The sequence below is a fragment of the Aquarana catesbeiana genome, linkage group LG09, assembly GCF_042186555.1.
Source record: "Aquarana catesbeiana isolate 2022-GZ linkage group LG09, ASM4218655v1, whole genome shotgun sequence".
NCBI lineage: Eukaryota > Metazoa > Chordata > Amphibia > Anura > Ranidae > Aquarana > Aquarana catesbeiana.
Window position 1 is genome coordinate 219670096 of NC_133332.1, and position 17082 is coordinate 219687177.

Sequence of the window (17082 nt, forward strand, 5' to 3'; positions counted from 1 at the left end):
GCAGTTTAGACTGTTGTAGACTACCTGTTCTAAACGTGTTTAGATTAATAGGAACCAGAAGATGGGTTTAAGTTGTTAATACTGTTGGTGTACATTGAGGGCTTTTACAGTATTGACATTTTAGAAGGGAAGGGGACATGCCAGTAGAGAGCGAGAGATTGAAGATACAGAGCATAGAACAGAGCAAGAGGGTGACGAGAGTAGTTCTGAGGGGGATGGTGTCCAGGGGACAGGTAGTTAGGTTGGCATCAGAATAAAGTTTAGCAACCTCCTCTGTAGTAAGATGGTCAAAAAAAGGAAAGTTTTGAATGTGGTGGTAGACATGATATGTAAAGTGGGAGAAATTACTGCACATTGGAGATCTCAACGTGAATTGCATTTATCTTGTTTTTAAAATGATTGGTAATGTTCTGGGCAGTAAATGAATTAGTGTCAGGTCACCTGGGACCAGGTGACAGATGCACTCTGTTGGAGTCAGAAGTGCACCGTTAAGGTAGTGGACCCTAGGACTGACTGCTGCGGATTGGACCCTGGAAGGTTCAGGAAGCAGGTCTACAGGATAACTAACATGGATCCCAGTGGGAGCTAGAGCATAGAATTCCCCAGGGTGCGGAGTCTAAGAGCCAGCGGGTGTTCACCAGAGCCTCTAGTGGTGAGGATGGACTGCGCTGCAGTCTGGCTCCAGGTCGCGGCCACCAGGGTCTCACAGCTCACGCTCACTGTAGACTACAGGAGAAGAGGAAGGAGGCAGCAGGCTAGAACGACAGGGAAGTAAGAGGTAAGCCAAAGGTCAGGGCGACTAGCAGACAAGGATAAACATAACACGCCAAAGGTCAGGGTAACAAGCAGACAGGGAGAGTCGAGAACAGGCCAAAGTCGGTAACAGAAATCAGACATAGGAAACACAGCAAGTACACGCGGAGGCTAACACACAATGGTTGATCAGCACTGCTGGTTTGCAGTGCACAGGTTAATATATAGGGTTCCCTGATAGGGCCTGGGGTGGGGCCATGCTTAGAGGAGAGGTTATAAAACCAGTCAGGTGAGAGGCAGCTGGTCTTTAGAGATGAACACACGGAAACAGGTAAGCTGACAGAGAAAACTGTATTGCATAACCATGACAGTACCACCCCTCTTATGAGGCCTCCCCCTCCCCCGCCTGGGCCCTGGGTTAAAGGGAAACTCCAGATGAAACCTCCTCAACAGACGAGGCGCAAAGATCTCAGATGCAGTGATCCAAGACCTCTCCTCAGCACCAAACCCTTCCCAATGTACCAGGTACTGAAGAATGCCTCTACGGTGCCGGGAATCGAGAACTTGACTAACCTCGTACTTAAGATTATCCTCCGAGACCGAAACCGAGGTAGGGAGAGGACGAGAGTACTTATAGAGGGCTAAAGGCTTCTTAGAAATGGGTAAAGGCATAAGAAGACCATCAGGAGTCTGATCAGGGTCCCCCAGACCCTTAAAGATGAGCTGGACATCCAACACAGGATCATCAGACTGGGCAGAAGTCAGTGGATCCCTGAGACCACGTTGGTTAGAAAGTGATGTGTCACAGAAGTCAAGCTGGATAGCTTCACTGGGCATAGGCTGAACTGGTGCAGAGGCCGACTGAACAGCATTGCCAGGTGCAGCAACCACCAGAATCGCATCACAGGGCGTAGCGACTGTGGAACTGGTAGACGAGTCAGCCTGGGTGTGCGTCCAAGGGGGTCCAGGAACAGGCAAAGGTAAATGACCATGCAAACTGGAGTGAATGATCGGCTCAAGTTCACAGGTGGGCTCCTCATCCAGAGTGCCACATGACCCAGAGAGTGCCTCAGCACGACTATTGCAGGAGACATTCCAGAAATCGCTATATGCAGCGGGAAGAGCAGAAGATACTGGGATGGTGGCAACAGGAAGTTTCTCTTTTGGGGTAACCTTGAGTAGGCAGGAAGAGGAACAGAAGGAACCCCAAGCCAGGATCTGCCCAGCAGTCCAGTCAATGTGTGGAGAATTGAACCATAACCAAGGAAGACCTAATATGATAGGAGATGAAGCTTTAGGCAAGACAAGGAAGGATATCCACTCCTGGTGGAGTGTCCCTACCGACATCTTAACAGGAAGGGTCTGGAAGCAGATAGGACCCCCTGGGAGAACAGTGCCATCAATCGCCAAGACCACCAATGGCGTTGAAAGCGGCAAAAGGGTAAGTCTCATGGAAGATGCAGTTTCCCAATCCATGAAATTGCCAGCGGCTCCGGAATCCAGATGTGCCGAGACCGAATGAGAGGAAGCGCCGACATAAAGGAACACAGAAAGAAGAAGATGAGAAGGTGAAGGTGATACTCCAGGGTCTAATACTCCACCTTCTAGATGTTTTAGCCCTGATCGTTTTTGCGGATGAAGAGAACAAGTGTCACGAAAATGACCTTTGGCCCCACAATAGAGGCACAGGCTCAGAGTTCTGCGCCTAGCGCGTTCTTCAGAAGACAACTTGGTCCAGCCCAGTTGCATAGGTTCCTCAGCGGGCAGGGGGTTCTCCTCGGATCAAAGAGGTGGGACTGGGAGCTCAAGCTGCCTAAGGAATGGGGAGTGCTGGCGTCTTTTTTTCCAGGGCCCTCTCCTAAAAGCGAATATCGATCTGGTTACACAAGGTGATGACACCGTCCAGATCAGCAGGAAGGGATCTTCCTGCTAATTCATCCTTCACTCTATCAGAGAGGCCATGTAAAAAGGTTGCAACTAGGGCTTCATTATTCCAGCTCAATTCAGCTGTGAGGATACGGAACTGAAGAGCATACTGTCCCACAGAAGCGGACTCTTGACGGAGACGTAAAAGAGCGCTAGCCGCTGAGGAGACACGACCCGGTTCCTCAAAGATATTCCAAAAAAGTTTCAAGAAATCAGACAGGCTAGAAACCACTGGATCATTCAGTTCCCACAGAGGGGCAGCCCAAGCTAGCGCCTCGCCGGACAGGAGGGATATAATATAGGCTACTTTCGCCCCATCAGACAGGAAGTTTTGGGGCTGAAGTTCAAAATGAATCGTGCACTGGCTAAGGAACCCCCTGCAAGCCTTGGAGTCCCCAGAGAAACGGGCCAGAGCTGGCAGTTGTAATGAATGTGTGGCTGCGACTGGTGCGATAGGTGCAGCAGCAGATAGCGGTTGAGGTTGTTGAACCGGGGGTCCTAATGAGGCCTGAACCTGTTCAAAACGGGATGCCAAATCCTGAAGGAATCACATCACTTGGGTCTGATGCGATTCCTGGGTCTCAAGTCTGCGAACTAAGCCCTGCAACGGATCATCTGCGGGTAGCGGCACATCAGCCGTGTCCATGGCTGATCAAACTGTCAGGTCACCTGGGACCAGGTGACAGATGCACTCTGTAGGAGTCAGAAGTGTACCGCTAAGGTAGTGGACCCTAGGACTGACTGCTGCGGATTGAACCCTGGAAGGTTCAGGAAGCAGGTCTACAGGATAACTAACATGTATCCCAGTGGGAGCTAGAGCATAGATTCCCCAGGGCATGGAGTCTAAGAGCCAGCGGGTGTTCACCAGAGCCTCTAGTGGTTAGGATGGACTGCGCTGCAGTCTGGCTCCAGGTCGCGGCCCCCAGGGTCTCACAGCTCACGCTCACCGTAGACTACAGGAGAAGAGGAAGGAGGCAGCAGGCTGGAACGACAGGGAAGTAAGGGGTAAGCCAAAGGTCAGGGCGACTATCAGACAAGGATAAACATAACACGCCAAAGGTCAGGGTAACAAGCAGACAGGGAGAGCCAAAAACAGGCCAAAGTCGGTAACAGGAATCAGATGTAGGAAACACAGCAAGTACACACGGAGGCTAACACACAATGGTTGATCAGTACTACTGGCTTGCAGTGCACAGGTTAATATAGGGTTCCCTGATAGGACCTGGGGTGGGGCCATGCTTAGAGGAGAGGTTATAAAACCAGTCAGGTGAGAGGCAGCTGGTCTTTAGAGATGAACACATGGAGACAGGTAAGTTGACAGAGAAAACCTTATTGCATAACCATGACAATTAGTTTGTGGAGGTGGTTGTGGAAGTGGTATACGGTTCACCGTTTTACTGCCACTAACATATGCCATACGTTGATGGCATTGGGAGTTTTTTACGCACACTCTCGGCTGCATCAGCATTCGGGAGTGTGTGTACACTTCAAATGCTGACTGTTGGCTTTCTGTGACCCCTGGAATTGTGATTTTTTTTTTCCCTCCTCTAACAATGCTGCGTGGGCTTTGCTTCCCCGGTCTGTGGGCCCAAGACTCGCTTGGTTGGTGTCATTGGGTGGAGGGGAGAGGGACCAGCAAAGATCAGTTTGCTGATCTTCCCTAGTTGTGAAGAACCTGGAAGCGTATAATATCACTTCCAGTTTCTGGTGTCACTTTCCCTGTTTCCCTGGCTGCTATGGCCAAGAATGAAGCAGTCTACGCTCTAATAGCTTCAATGGACAGAAGGTGAGTCATCAGGGTTCTAAAAAATCCCTGCTGTTTCATTAAAGAAGACTTGCCACAAAGAGTTTTTATCACATAGGGAAACTTAACATTAATAAATCACCAGGACCAGATGGCTTGCACTCGAGGGTACTTAGGGAACTCGGTCAGGTAATTGCCAGACCATTGTTCCTAATTTTTACTGACAGTCTACTCACTGGAATGGAGAAAAGCCAATGTAGCACCAATATTTAAAAAGGGCCCAAAATACATCCCTGGGAATTACAGACCAGTTAGCCTAACATCAATAGTATGTAAATTCTTGGAGGGGATGATAAGGGACTATATACAAGATTTTAGTAATGGGAACAGTATCATTAGCAGTAATCCGCATGGATTCATGAAGAATCGTTCTTGCCAAGCCAATCTCTTAACCTTCTATGAGGAGGGGAGTTGCCATCCAGATAAAGGAAGGCCCATAGACATGATGTATCTGGAAGTATTTGACACAGTTCCCCATAAACGTTTACTGTACAAAATAAGATCTGTTGGCGTGGACCAAAGGGTGAGTACATGGATTGAAAACTGGCTACAAGGGCGAGTTCAGAGGGTGGTGATAAATAAGGAGTACTCGGAATGGTCAGGAGTGAGTAGTGGGGTCCCCCAGGGTTCTGTGCTGGGATCAATTCTGTTTAATTTGTTCATAAACGACCTGGAGGATGGGGTAAACAGTCAATCTCTGTGCGGACGATACTAAGCTAAGCAGGGCAATAACTTCTCTGCAGGATGTGGAAACTTTGCAAAAAGATCTGAACAAATTAATGGGGTGGGCAACTACATGGCAAATGAGGTTCAATGTAGAAAAATGTAAAATAATGCATTTGGGTGGCAAGAATATGAATGCAATCTATACACTGGGGGGTAGAACCTCTGGGGGAATCTAGGATGGAAAAGGACCTGGGGGTCCTAGTAGATGATAGGCTCAGCAATGGCATGCAATGCCAAGCTGCTGCTAACAAAGCAAACAGAATATTGGCATGCATTAAAAAGGGGATTAATTCCAGAGATAAAATGTTAATTCTCCCGCTCTACAAGACCCTGGTCCAGCCGCACCTAGAGTATGCTGTCCAGTTCTGGGCACCAGTCCTCAGGAAGGATGTACTGGAAATGGAGCGAGTACAAAGAAGGGCAGCAAAGCTAATAAAGGGTCTGGAGGATCTTAGTTATAAGGAAAGGTTGCGAGCACTGAACTTATTCTCTCTGGAGAAGAGACGCTTCAGAGGGGATATGATTTCAATATACAAATACCATACTGGTGACCCCACAATAGGGATAAAACTTTTTTGTAGAAGGTATTTTAACAATACTCGTGGCCATTCATTAAAGTTAGAAGAAAAGAGGTTTAACCTTAAACCACGTAGAGGGTTCTTTACTGTAAGAGCGTCAAGGATGTTGAATTCCCTTCCACAGGCGGTGGTCTCAGCGGGGCGCATCGATAGTTTGAAGAAACTATTAGATAGGCACCTGAACGACTGCAACATACAGGGATATACAATGTAATACTGACATATAATTACACACAGGTTGGACTTGATGGACTTGTGTCTTTTTTCAACCTCACCTACTATGGAACTATGTAAGTGTCAAGTAAAGTGCCAAAAAATAAATGTGCTCCCAAGAACTAAGAACCCACCCCCCCACCAAAAAAAATGTTGAGCCTGTCTTGCCCCTATTTATGTGCACACACAAATGTGATGGGGGTGCCTACTTAAAAAAAGCTGCTTTTGCTACATGTTACATATCGTTGCGCATGTGGGAGTTAGAGCAATAATTCTAATGCCCCGTACACACGGTCGGATTTTCCGGTGGAAAATGTCAGATCGGAGCGTGTTGTCGGAAATTCCGACCGTGTGTGGGCTCCATCGGACATTTTCCATCGGATTTTCCGACACACAAAGTTGGAGAGCAGGAGATAAAATTTTCCGACAACAAAATCCGTTGTCGGAAATTCCGATCGTGTGTACACAAATCCGACGGACAAAGTGCCACGCATGCTCAGAATAAATAAAGAGATGAAAGCTATTGGCCACTGCCCCGTTTATAGTCCCGACGTACGTGTTTTACGTCACCGCGTTTAGAACGATCGGATTTTCCGACAACTTTGTGTGACCGTGTGTATGCAAGACAAGTTTGAGCCAACATCCGTCGGAAAAAATCCTAGGATTTTGTTGTCAGAATGTCCGAACAAAGTCCGACCGTGTGTACGGGGCATTAGGCTTTTCGTAGTTAACTCTAAATGATGACCTGTGGAAGCTTTTAAAGCATTGTCCATGGAAAATATAGGGTACACATGTTCATCGTCAGTTTGCGTGCAGTTTTAGGGCTTACCATTTTGGGTATCTATTTACTCGGCGCAATCTTAACTTTTATATTTTATCCAAAAAAAATTGGGTAATACATTGCATTTGTGTGCCCTAAAATTAACTTTAATTTATTGTTCATTTGTAAATTTGTGCTTAATTATCTGTTTAACAAATCGTCAGGCCTAAAATGACTTTTAAAAGGATTAAAGTGTGTTAATGGGAGTGATGAAATAGGTCTGATTATTAGCATGGAGGAAGTAATTATATTTCAGCAGATTTATATACAGGGTGAAGCCTTGCAGTGACTTAGTTTTATGCTCCACTCTCTCATGAATAGTTTGAGACTTCTGGTATCATCTGTCAGGGTTGTCGGGCCTAATTATATGCATCGTGAGGGGAGCAAGTGTGTTCAGTGAGAATAAGGTGAGCTTTAGTAGACTGAATTGGCCAATACAGGGGAGAGAATTTGTTGTAGAGGTATTGCAGAACTTATATAAACACACAGCCCATTTTATATACAAAAGCTTTCTAGCATTCAAAACATTTTAAATTGCAAAATCAGCTTGATAAAATTCTGTGCTATTATATTTTTTTCAACAACATCATGACGGTTCCCGCTTTGTTATGATGTTTTTTAGCAAAGTTTGGGGGATTTCCCCGATTTTTTTTTTTCCTCTGCTCCTGTAATATTTTGGTGGATTTTGTCAGAAGGCTGCACAGAGCTAAAAGCATATCTATGGTCAAAGTTTAAAATCCTATATTTATTTTACCATTGAATATTCTTATATTGAATATTCTTATTAGGAGGGAGTTTGCAAATGTAGTTCGTGAAGATCCCCACAAATTTACTTCCTTGAATTCTGTTACATGTATTCACTATACCTTGCTAATAGGCACTACTCACCTAATTCAGAGCCTGCTTTCTGACAACAGGGGTGTTGGGAGGAGGAGTTTTAGAAGGTGGAGTCAGTACAGTAATCACTGTATCCATGGGATATGTAGTCCTTAGGAATTGAAAGTAAACAGGAGAAGCTGCAAAGAATGCAGGGAATCCAGGAAGTTGTAAAAAGAGAGAGGGCTAGCAGACAGGCAGAACTCACAACATAAACGGAGATTTTTTTTAGGTACTTTTATACTGGATTGTCAAAAATTACATATTATTTGCCATTACAATGCTGCTGTTATGAAATTAAAGTGTATGCTGTGACCATAGATTTCCTTTAAAGTGATATTAATCCCAGAACCAAAAATTGAATATATTTCAGTTTACCAATCATTCGATGTGGTGGCTGCATTCATTTTCTTTTCTTAGGCGTTTTTCCCTCTGTTTTCACCGGGTAATCTGGCCAGTACACACTTCCTGTATTAGCGTGTCCCCACTCTGAATGAATGAGCACAGGAGCACCTTTGGACAGCAGTCTGGTCAAAGGGGTGTGTTAGATGTACTGTCTGATTTAAATACACTAACAAATTGAAGCCAAACTCCAGCTCACGCTGTTATAAGCAGTTACAGCGAACAGTTTTTTTCCTTTTGGGATAAAGGTTTTGCATAAATAAATGTTGATTATTGTAAGCACCCTGCTAGTGTTAAGAGAAGCTGAGGTTTTTTTTTTCCTTGTATCATGCTTACCTAGGTGGATGCAGCATCTTTCCCCTGCTGGCTCTGCAGTGAGAAATCAAACACCGCTGATCACGGTCAATCTCCCAATCTCTGATCTGTCCCTCTAGCGCTCACTTGAGGGCTGAGCTGTGGAGGGGGCGGAAGCAGCTGGCTTGTGTTCTCAGCGGATCACAGAGAGGCTGAGCCAGGTGTCAGTCCAGGAATCTAGGTTGATCACCACCATATGGTTGCAAACTTTCCCCAGCCTGGACCGGCTCAGTGACTCTCGCCTGCTGTCGAGCTTTGGCTGTACTTCTCCTTTAAGTGTTTTGTCCACATCCGTTTAACTGATAAATTTTCCTGGAGAGCTTGTACTTTTGAAAATCAACAGATTTACTGACTGGATTACCAAATGATAATAGAAGAAAGAAAGCCTAAAAAAAATTAGTGCAGCCATCACATCTAAGAAACAAATGTATGTTTGCTTTTGCGATTAATACCACTTTAAGGTCAAATCACAGGAAACATTAGCAAAGCGATACAATATTGGTCATATAATTGATGAATGCTACATGTAAAGGGGATGCTGGGGGGGTTGCCTAACAAAACTCCAACTATGACTGTAGCTTCAGGTCCAGCGTTTGGGTCCTTTAGCACAAGTGCATTCTCTAATGCTGTATGGAACGCATTTTAATGCAGCCCAATTATTATGGTAGCACACCTCAATGCAAACAAAACCAGACCTGCACCAAATTCAGAAATGCATCGCACCACAATTCACACTATGTGTGTTGTGGTGTGCTGTACAACAGATGGGCTGCCAGCTGCTGTACATGTGCGTTGGGTTGCCATTTTAAATAAACATGCATAATCACAACGAGGGTGTGTGAAGCCAGCCTAGAAAAGTGATCTAATGACAAGGCCGGATACTGTTTCAAAACAAGGAGCTGATCTCTAAATGTGCCTTCTTTCACTTCCACTACTTGGAGGGACAGAGCAGGTATCGTGCTATGGGGCAGATCCCCTGTACCCAAAACATACAAAAAGTATGGGTTTTTTTCCCCTCTGCTTTCACCCCTTTATGCCTTAAAGCAGCTGTAAGCAGAGCAGTCCGTGCTCTTACTCCATCATGGGAGTGTTTTTTTTTTCCTGGTTCTGACCTGAGAAGCATTGACATGCTCTAGAACTGGGCTGTTCAGCCATACAGGTCCTGAGTTTTTACTTTTACATGTACAGAAACTCTATAAATGGTTTGAGTGTTTTTCTGCTTTATAGAATGGGCTGTTATTTTTCTTTAAAAAGTTTTGATACAGATAGTTCTCCTTTACCAGTCCAAGGTATGTCTCATGGTACGATACAGTCCTGCCGACAAAGTTTAAAAAAAAAAAACCTTTCAAATATCTTGGCACTAAAAGGAAGGCATTGTGTCCCTTTTATCACAGGCCTCCGGTCAGCTGTCAGCCTCTCAGCAGAGACAAAGTGTATTTTGTTGTAGCTACTGCCGATTCATTGCCTCAACTGCAGCCATAATTTATATTATCCGAGGTTTTAATTCATGAGGTATTAAACAGGAAATGCCCCTGCCGCGCTCATCCCAGATGTATAGACCAGATACTATATTTATCTGCAGTAAGCCCCCAGCATAAGCTCTGACGAATAATGTCTCCTTTATGTGCACGGGAAAGGCCGTGCTGTATTCTAGGTAAAGAGTCCTATCGTTTTCACTCCTAAATAAGCTAGTGAAAAGTGGAGAATGTGGATCGTGGATTGACGCTTTTATCTCAAGGATTTGCTCCATTTCAAGTTTGAAGAGAGTGGCTGCAGAGAACTAATATACTGTACTCTCTCTGGTTTTGCTAGTCATTTCTTTTCATGAGCTGCTCTGATAAAGATACTTTTACCAAACCTTATGTAGCTCCACCCCTGAAGGGTTCTCTGTTCTGCTCCTCGACTCTAAGAATAACCTCAGCCCCTCTGGTACACCTGGTTGAGTAAAAGCACTGCAAGCACAACTAACACAAGTGAGAAATACCTTTCGCCTGGCTGTGGGGTATCGCCAATAAACGCCTGTTTAGTAGTAAATATGCTCAATCTAATGATGTGGATTAGCATAAGTAACAGCAATAAACAATGTATAGGAACTGTGAATGCAACAAAGGTACTTATAATCCTACACTGGATTTTGAGTGCACTCAAAATGAATGGGCAGAGGTATGGTACCACTTTAACTAGCAAACGGCCAAGGTTTCAGGATAGCTAAGGTCAGAGGCAGTCGTTAGTCCTGAATCTTCGCCAGCTAAACCATTGAAGCGTGTTGCGGCTATCAGTAAAGCCTGCAGGCAGTATTAAGGCTATAGGATATAGGATTAAGGCTATAGGATAGGCAGTTCCTAATGGCTCAGTTTATAGCAGTGATAACAAATAATGAGCATAAGGCTCTTTCACCAGACACAGCAGTAGTTATCCCTCCGGTCGGCATCCACTCACTTGGGTTACCTAAGGCGACTCTGGCGGACAGCACGGCAAAGATGGTGTCTCAGCAGTGGGTCTGTCTTTCCACGTTCAGGTGCAAACTCTGGCACAGCAAAGGGGCTTTAGTGGCTTGGTCCCTCTCCCTGATGGCTTTTCCTCAGCCATACTTCAGCCTCCTCTCTCTCTCCTAGCCCTCTACTCCCTCTGGTGCCTCAGGGCAACGTAGCTCCCTATCTCCTTGTAGTGCCCAGGTCACACACTGCAGCATGGTTCTCCCTCTCCAGACTTCAGCCTCCTCCCCCTCTCAAATACACACTCTCTCTCCTCCATCTACTATTCGTGCGCTCCTCAGCTCTCCTCCCCTGTCTTTCAGCAGAACATCCTGGGGGCTGCAGTTTGCTCCTTTCGATGCTAGTCCTCAGGGCTACATGTCCCATGATCCTCCCCTCTTGGCTGCTGATTGGTCTCCCCCCCAGCCAATGAGGAAGCAGGGGAAGGAACAAGGAACAGAATGGTGCTCCTAACAAGCTCCGCTCCCCAGTATAGCGTCTTGTTGAGGAGAAAAAGGGGAGAAGAAGAGCCCGCCGCAGCTGCTGCCTCTCTCCCAGTGTTCGGTTCCCCGCTGCTGATAGGAAAGGGGGGGGGCAGGAACACAGAGAGCCGCTCTTTCCGCTACTGACAGCGGTTGCTTGATCCAGGAGGGGTGGTGAAAAAGGGAGGCACAATCTCTCCTCCACGGACCTGCTACTGATTTGCTGACAGGGAGAGCAAGTGCCTTTGCAGTCCATTGTAGTGTGTTGTGTAATGCAGTGTACCACAGTGCATGACATGTGGATAGTGATGTATTGCAACATTGGTATGTTGGCACCTACTGTATTTATTGTTGGGGTGCCATGCTAAATCAATACCACTGTAAAACATACAGTACTGTGCAAAAGTTTTAGGCAGGTATGAACAAATGCTGTAAATTAACCAGCTGCCGCTCACCCCATAGCACATTTACTGCTACAAGGTGGCCGCGCTGTGCAGAATCACGTATATACACGTAATTCTGCACTTTTGGGTTTTGGGCCTGAGTACATGCTGCCGACGGCCCGCTGATCCTTAGGCAGAATGCCATTCTGTCAGAGTACCAATGTAAACAAGGCAGATTGCCGTTCTGTCAGTACAGAAGGCATGGATCCTGTGTTTCTGTAAAGCGGAAACACTGATCCATGTCTTCCACTAGTAAAAGCACCTCCCCCACTACACTGAAACATTAGCTAGGCACACAGTTAACCCTTTGATTGCCCCTGATGTTAACCCCTCCCTACCAGTGTCATTAGTACAGTGCATATTTTTAGCATTGTAAAAATGTCACTGGTCTCCAAAAACTTGTCAGTTAGGTGTCTGATTTGTCCGCTGCAATAAATTGCTGATCGCTGCCATTACTAGTAAAAAAATAAAATAATTCCATACTTTGTAGATGCTATAACTTTTGCGCAGATTAATCAATATACCCATATTGGGATTTTTTTTTTTTACCAAAAATATGTAGCAGAATACATATTGGCCTAAATTGATGAAGAAATTAGATTTTTTACATTTTTTTATTGGATGTAGTTTTATTAGAGCAGGAAGTAAAAAAAAAAAGTGTTTTCTCAAAATTGTCGGTCGTTCTTTGTTTATAGCACAAAAAATACAAAATACCACCAAAAGAAAGCTCTATTTGTGAGAAAAAATGGACATAAATTTTATTTGGGTACAGTGTCGCACGACCACGCAATTGTGAGTTAAAGCGCCTTATTGCAAAAAATGGCCTGGTCAGGATGGGGGTAAACCTTCCGGAGGTGAAGTGGTTAAGAATGCTTTCAGAAATAGAAATAGAAAGTGTTAATAATTAATTTTTAGCAATTAACAAAATGGAAAGTAAATAAACAGATAAATCCAAATCGAATCAATCAGTTCTTTAATTCTTCAAGGTACACTTGCACCAGGGGCGGATCCAGAGCCTAGTCTCGGGAGGGGCACTGCCAGAAAATACTTTTTTGGGGGTAAATTTAATGGGGAAATAGTTGGTGTTAGCGCTTTAATCATCACGGCACCATGGTTGTGTCAGGATGATTGAAGCGCATTATTACTATTATTACATTGTTATAAAAAAAGAAATAGTTCAATTCACCATAATGCAGAATCAGTGGGAGCCCTGAACTTGTCATTTGCCACTGTCACCTGCCACACGTTGCAGATTGCCACTTGCCATGTCGCCTGTCACTAGATGCAGATTGTCACTTGCCACGTCCCATGCCACATGTTGCAGATTGTCACTTGCCACGTCCCATGCCACATGTTGCAGATTGTCACTTGCCACGTCCCATACCAAACGTTGCAGATTGTCACTTGCCACGTCCCATGCCACGTGTTGCAGATTGTCACTTGCCACGTCCCATGCCACACGTTGCAGATTGTCACTTGCCACGTCCCATGCCACACGTTGCGGATTGCCACTTGCCACGTCCCATGCCACACGTTGCGGATTGTCACTTGCCACATCCCATGCCACACATTGCGGATTGTCACTTGCCACGTCCCATGCCACACGTTGCAGATTGTCACTTGCCACGTCCCATGCCACACGTTGCAGATTGTCACTTGCCACGTCCCATGCCACACGTTGCGGATTGTCACTTGCCACGTCCCATGCCACACGTGGTGGATTTTCACTTGCCACGTCCAATGCCACACATTGCAGATTGTCACTTGCCACGTCCCATGCCACACGTTGCAGATTGTTACTTGCCACGTCCCATGCCACACGTTGCGGATTGTCACTTGCCACGTCTCATGCCACACGTTGCGGATTGTCATTAGCCACGTCCCATGCCACACATTGCGGATTGTTACTTGCCACGTCCCATGCCACACGTTGCGGATTGTTACTTGCCACACGTTGCAGATTACTTGCCACGTCCCATGCCACACGTTGCGGATTGTTACTTGCCACGTCCCATGCCACACGTTGCGGATTGTCACTTGCCACGTCCCATGCCACACGTTGCAGATTGTTACTTGCCACGTCCCATGCCACACGTTGCGGATTGTCACTTGCCACGTCTCATGCCACACGTGGTTAAGAATGCTTTCAGAAATAGAAATAGAAAGTGTTAATAATTAATTTTTAGCAATTAACAAAATGGAAAGTAAATAAACAGATAAATCCAAATCGAATCAATCAGTTCTTTAATTCTTCAAGGTACACTTGCACCAGGGGCGGATCCAGAGCCTAGTCTCGGGAGGGGCACTGCCAGAAAATACTTTTTTGGGGGTAAATTTAATGGGGAAATAGTTGGTGTTAGCGCTTTAATCATCACGGCACCATGGTTGTGTCAGGATGATTGAAGCGCATTATTACTATTATTACATTGTTATAAAAAAAGAAATAGTTCAATTCACCATAATGCAGAATCAGTGGGAGCCCTGAACTTGTCATTTGCCACTGTCACCTGCCACACGTTGCAGATTGCCACTTGCCATGTCGCCTGTCACTAGATGCAGATTGTCACTTGCCACGTCCCATGCCACACGTTGCAGATTGTCACTTGCCACGTCCCATGCCACATGTTGCAGATTGTCACTTGCCACGTCCCATACCACACGTTGCAGATTGTCACTTGCCACGTCCCATGCCACGCGTTGCAGATTGTCACTTGCCACGTCCCATGCCACACGTTGCAGATTGTCACTTGCCACGTCCCATGCCACACGTTGCGGATTGCCACTTGCCACGTCCCATGCCACACGTTGCGGATTGTCACTTGCCACGTCCCATGCCACACATTGCGGATTGTCACTTGCCACGTCCCATGCCACACGTTGCGGATTGTCACTTGCCACGTCCCATGCCACACGTTGCAGATTGTCACTTGCCACGTCCCATGCCACACGTTGCGGATTGTCACTTGCCACGTCCCATGCCACACGTGGTGGATTTTCACTTGCCACGTCCAATGCCACACATTGCAGATTGTCACTTGCCACGTCCCATGCCACACGTTGCAGATTGTTACTTGCCACGTCCCATGCCACACGTTGCGGATTGTCACTTGCCACGTCTCATGCCACACGTTGCGGATTGTCATTAGCCACGTCCCATGCCACACATTGCGGATTGTTACTTGCCACGTCCCATGCCACACGTTGCGGATTGTTACTTGCCACACGTTGCAGATTACTTGCCACGTCCCATGCCACACGTTGCGGATTGTTACTTGCCACGTCCCATGCCACACGTTGCGGATTGTCACTTGCCACGTCCCATGCCACACGTTGCAGATTGTTACTTGCCACGTCCCATGCCACACGTTGCGGATTGTCACTTGCCACGTCTCATGCCACACGTTGCGGATTGTCATTAGCCACGTCCCATGCCACACGTTGCGGATTGTTACTTGCCACGTCCCATGCCACACGTTGCGGATTGTTACTTGCCACGTCCCATGCCACACGTTGCAGATTGTCACTTGCCACACGTTGCAGATTACTTGCCACGTCCCATGCCACACATTACGGATTGTTACTTGCCACGTCCCATGCCACACGTTGTGGATTGTTACTTGCCTGCTATAATCATCGCTTGCTGTGTCCCAGTCAAGCAGCAGAGAGATGATGTAATCTCTCTGCTGCCGCGGCTGCCTGCACACTGCACACACAGTGAGGGCGGAACTGCAGGGATGCAGGGCGGGTGCTGGAGAGATGGTGTTATCTCTCTGCTCCTTCGCCTGCCGGCTCCCTGATTGGCCAGCAGCCGCTCACGCTGTCACCGAACCGCACAGCTGCTCACCAACAGTGCAGCCCGCTGTCTCTCTCCAGTCCCCACCGGAAGCACCCATTGTCTCTCCCCACCGGAGCTGCCCGCTGTCTCTCCCCAGTCCCCACTAGAGCCGCCTGTTGTCTCTCCCCAGTCCCCACCGGAGCCGCCCGAGACCCGCTGTCTCTCCCCACCACTGTCCTTCAGCAGCGGAGCCGCCCGCCGGCTCTCCCACCCACAGCGACGCCTGCCAGCACATTTACTGACCCACATTCTCGGAGGGGGCAATTGCCCCGTTGCCCCCCCCCCCTGGATCCGCCCCTGACTTGCACACAGTTTTTGAAAGAACTCGGCAGGTAGGTTGTTCCAAACATCTTGGAGAACTAACCACAGATCTTCTGTGGATGTAGGCTGCCTCGTATTCTTTATTTCTTCATTTAATCCCAGACAGACTTAATGATGTTGGCGTCAGGGCTCTGTGGGAGCCAAACCATCACTTCCAGGACTGTTCTGAAGATAGTTCCCAATGACATTGGCTGCATGTTTGGGGTCGTTGTCCTGTTGCAGAATAAGTTTGGGGCCTTCCTGATGGTCTCCCATGATGGATAAGTATCTGTCTGATTTTCTCAGCATTGAGGACACCATTGATCCTGACCAAATCTCCAACTCCATTTGCAGAAATGCTGCCCCAAACTTGCGAGGAACCTCTACCATCCTTCACTGTTGCCTGCAGACACTCATTGTTGTACCTCTGTCCAGGCCTTTGGCAAACTGCCTCTTTCTACAGCCAAATATTTTAAATTTTGACTCATCAGTCCAGAGCAGCTGCTGCAATTTTTCTGCCCCCCAAATCCTGTTTTCATGCATAGGACGTGGAAACAAGGCTAAATAACTCAACAATGCATTCATCATGTCATTCTATCAGGGAGGCGTGTGAAGTTATTATGCAGCAGGACAACAACTCCAAACATACAGCCAATGTCATTAAGAACTATCTTCAGTGTAAAGAACAAGGAATCCTGGAAATGATGGTTTGGCCCCCACAGAGCCCTAATCGCAACATCCTTAAGTCTTTCTGGGTTTACTTGAAGAGACAGAAGGATCTGAGGCAGCCTACAGCCACAGAAGATCCGTGGTTAGTTCTCCAAGATGTTAGAAACAACCTACCTGCCGAGTTCCTTCAAAAACTGTGTGCAAGTGTACCTAGAAGAATTGATGCTGTTTTGAAGGCAAAGTGTGGTCACACCAAATATTGATTTGATTTGGATTCCTCTTCTGTTCATTTACTTTCCTCTAATTTAACCACTTGCCGCCTGCCCACCGTCAAATGATGGCTGGGCGGTGCGGCTCTCGTTCTGGGTAGAGGTCATATGACGGCTTTCCGGAACAACCGTTCTCGCGCGCCCGTGGGGGCATGCAG

The 17082-nt window shown here is 46.7% G+C and overlaps 1 protein-coding gene across 5 annotated transcripts in view; it reads left to right on the forward strand.

The window, feature by feature from the left end:
* RALGPS1 (Ral GEF with PH domain and SH3 binding motif 1) overlaps positions 1–17082 on the forward strand; it is an 839296-nt gene that overhangs the window by 634604 nt on the left and 187610 nt on the right. The gene's annotated exons all lie outside the window — the stretch shown is intronic.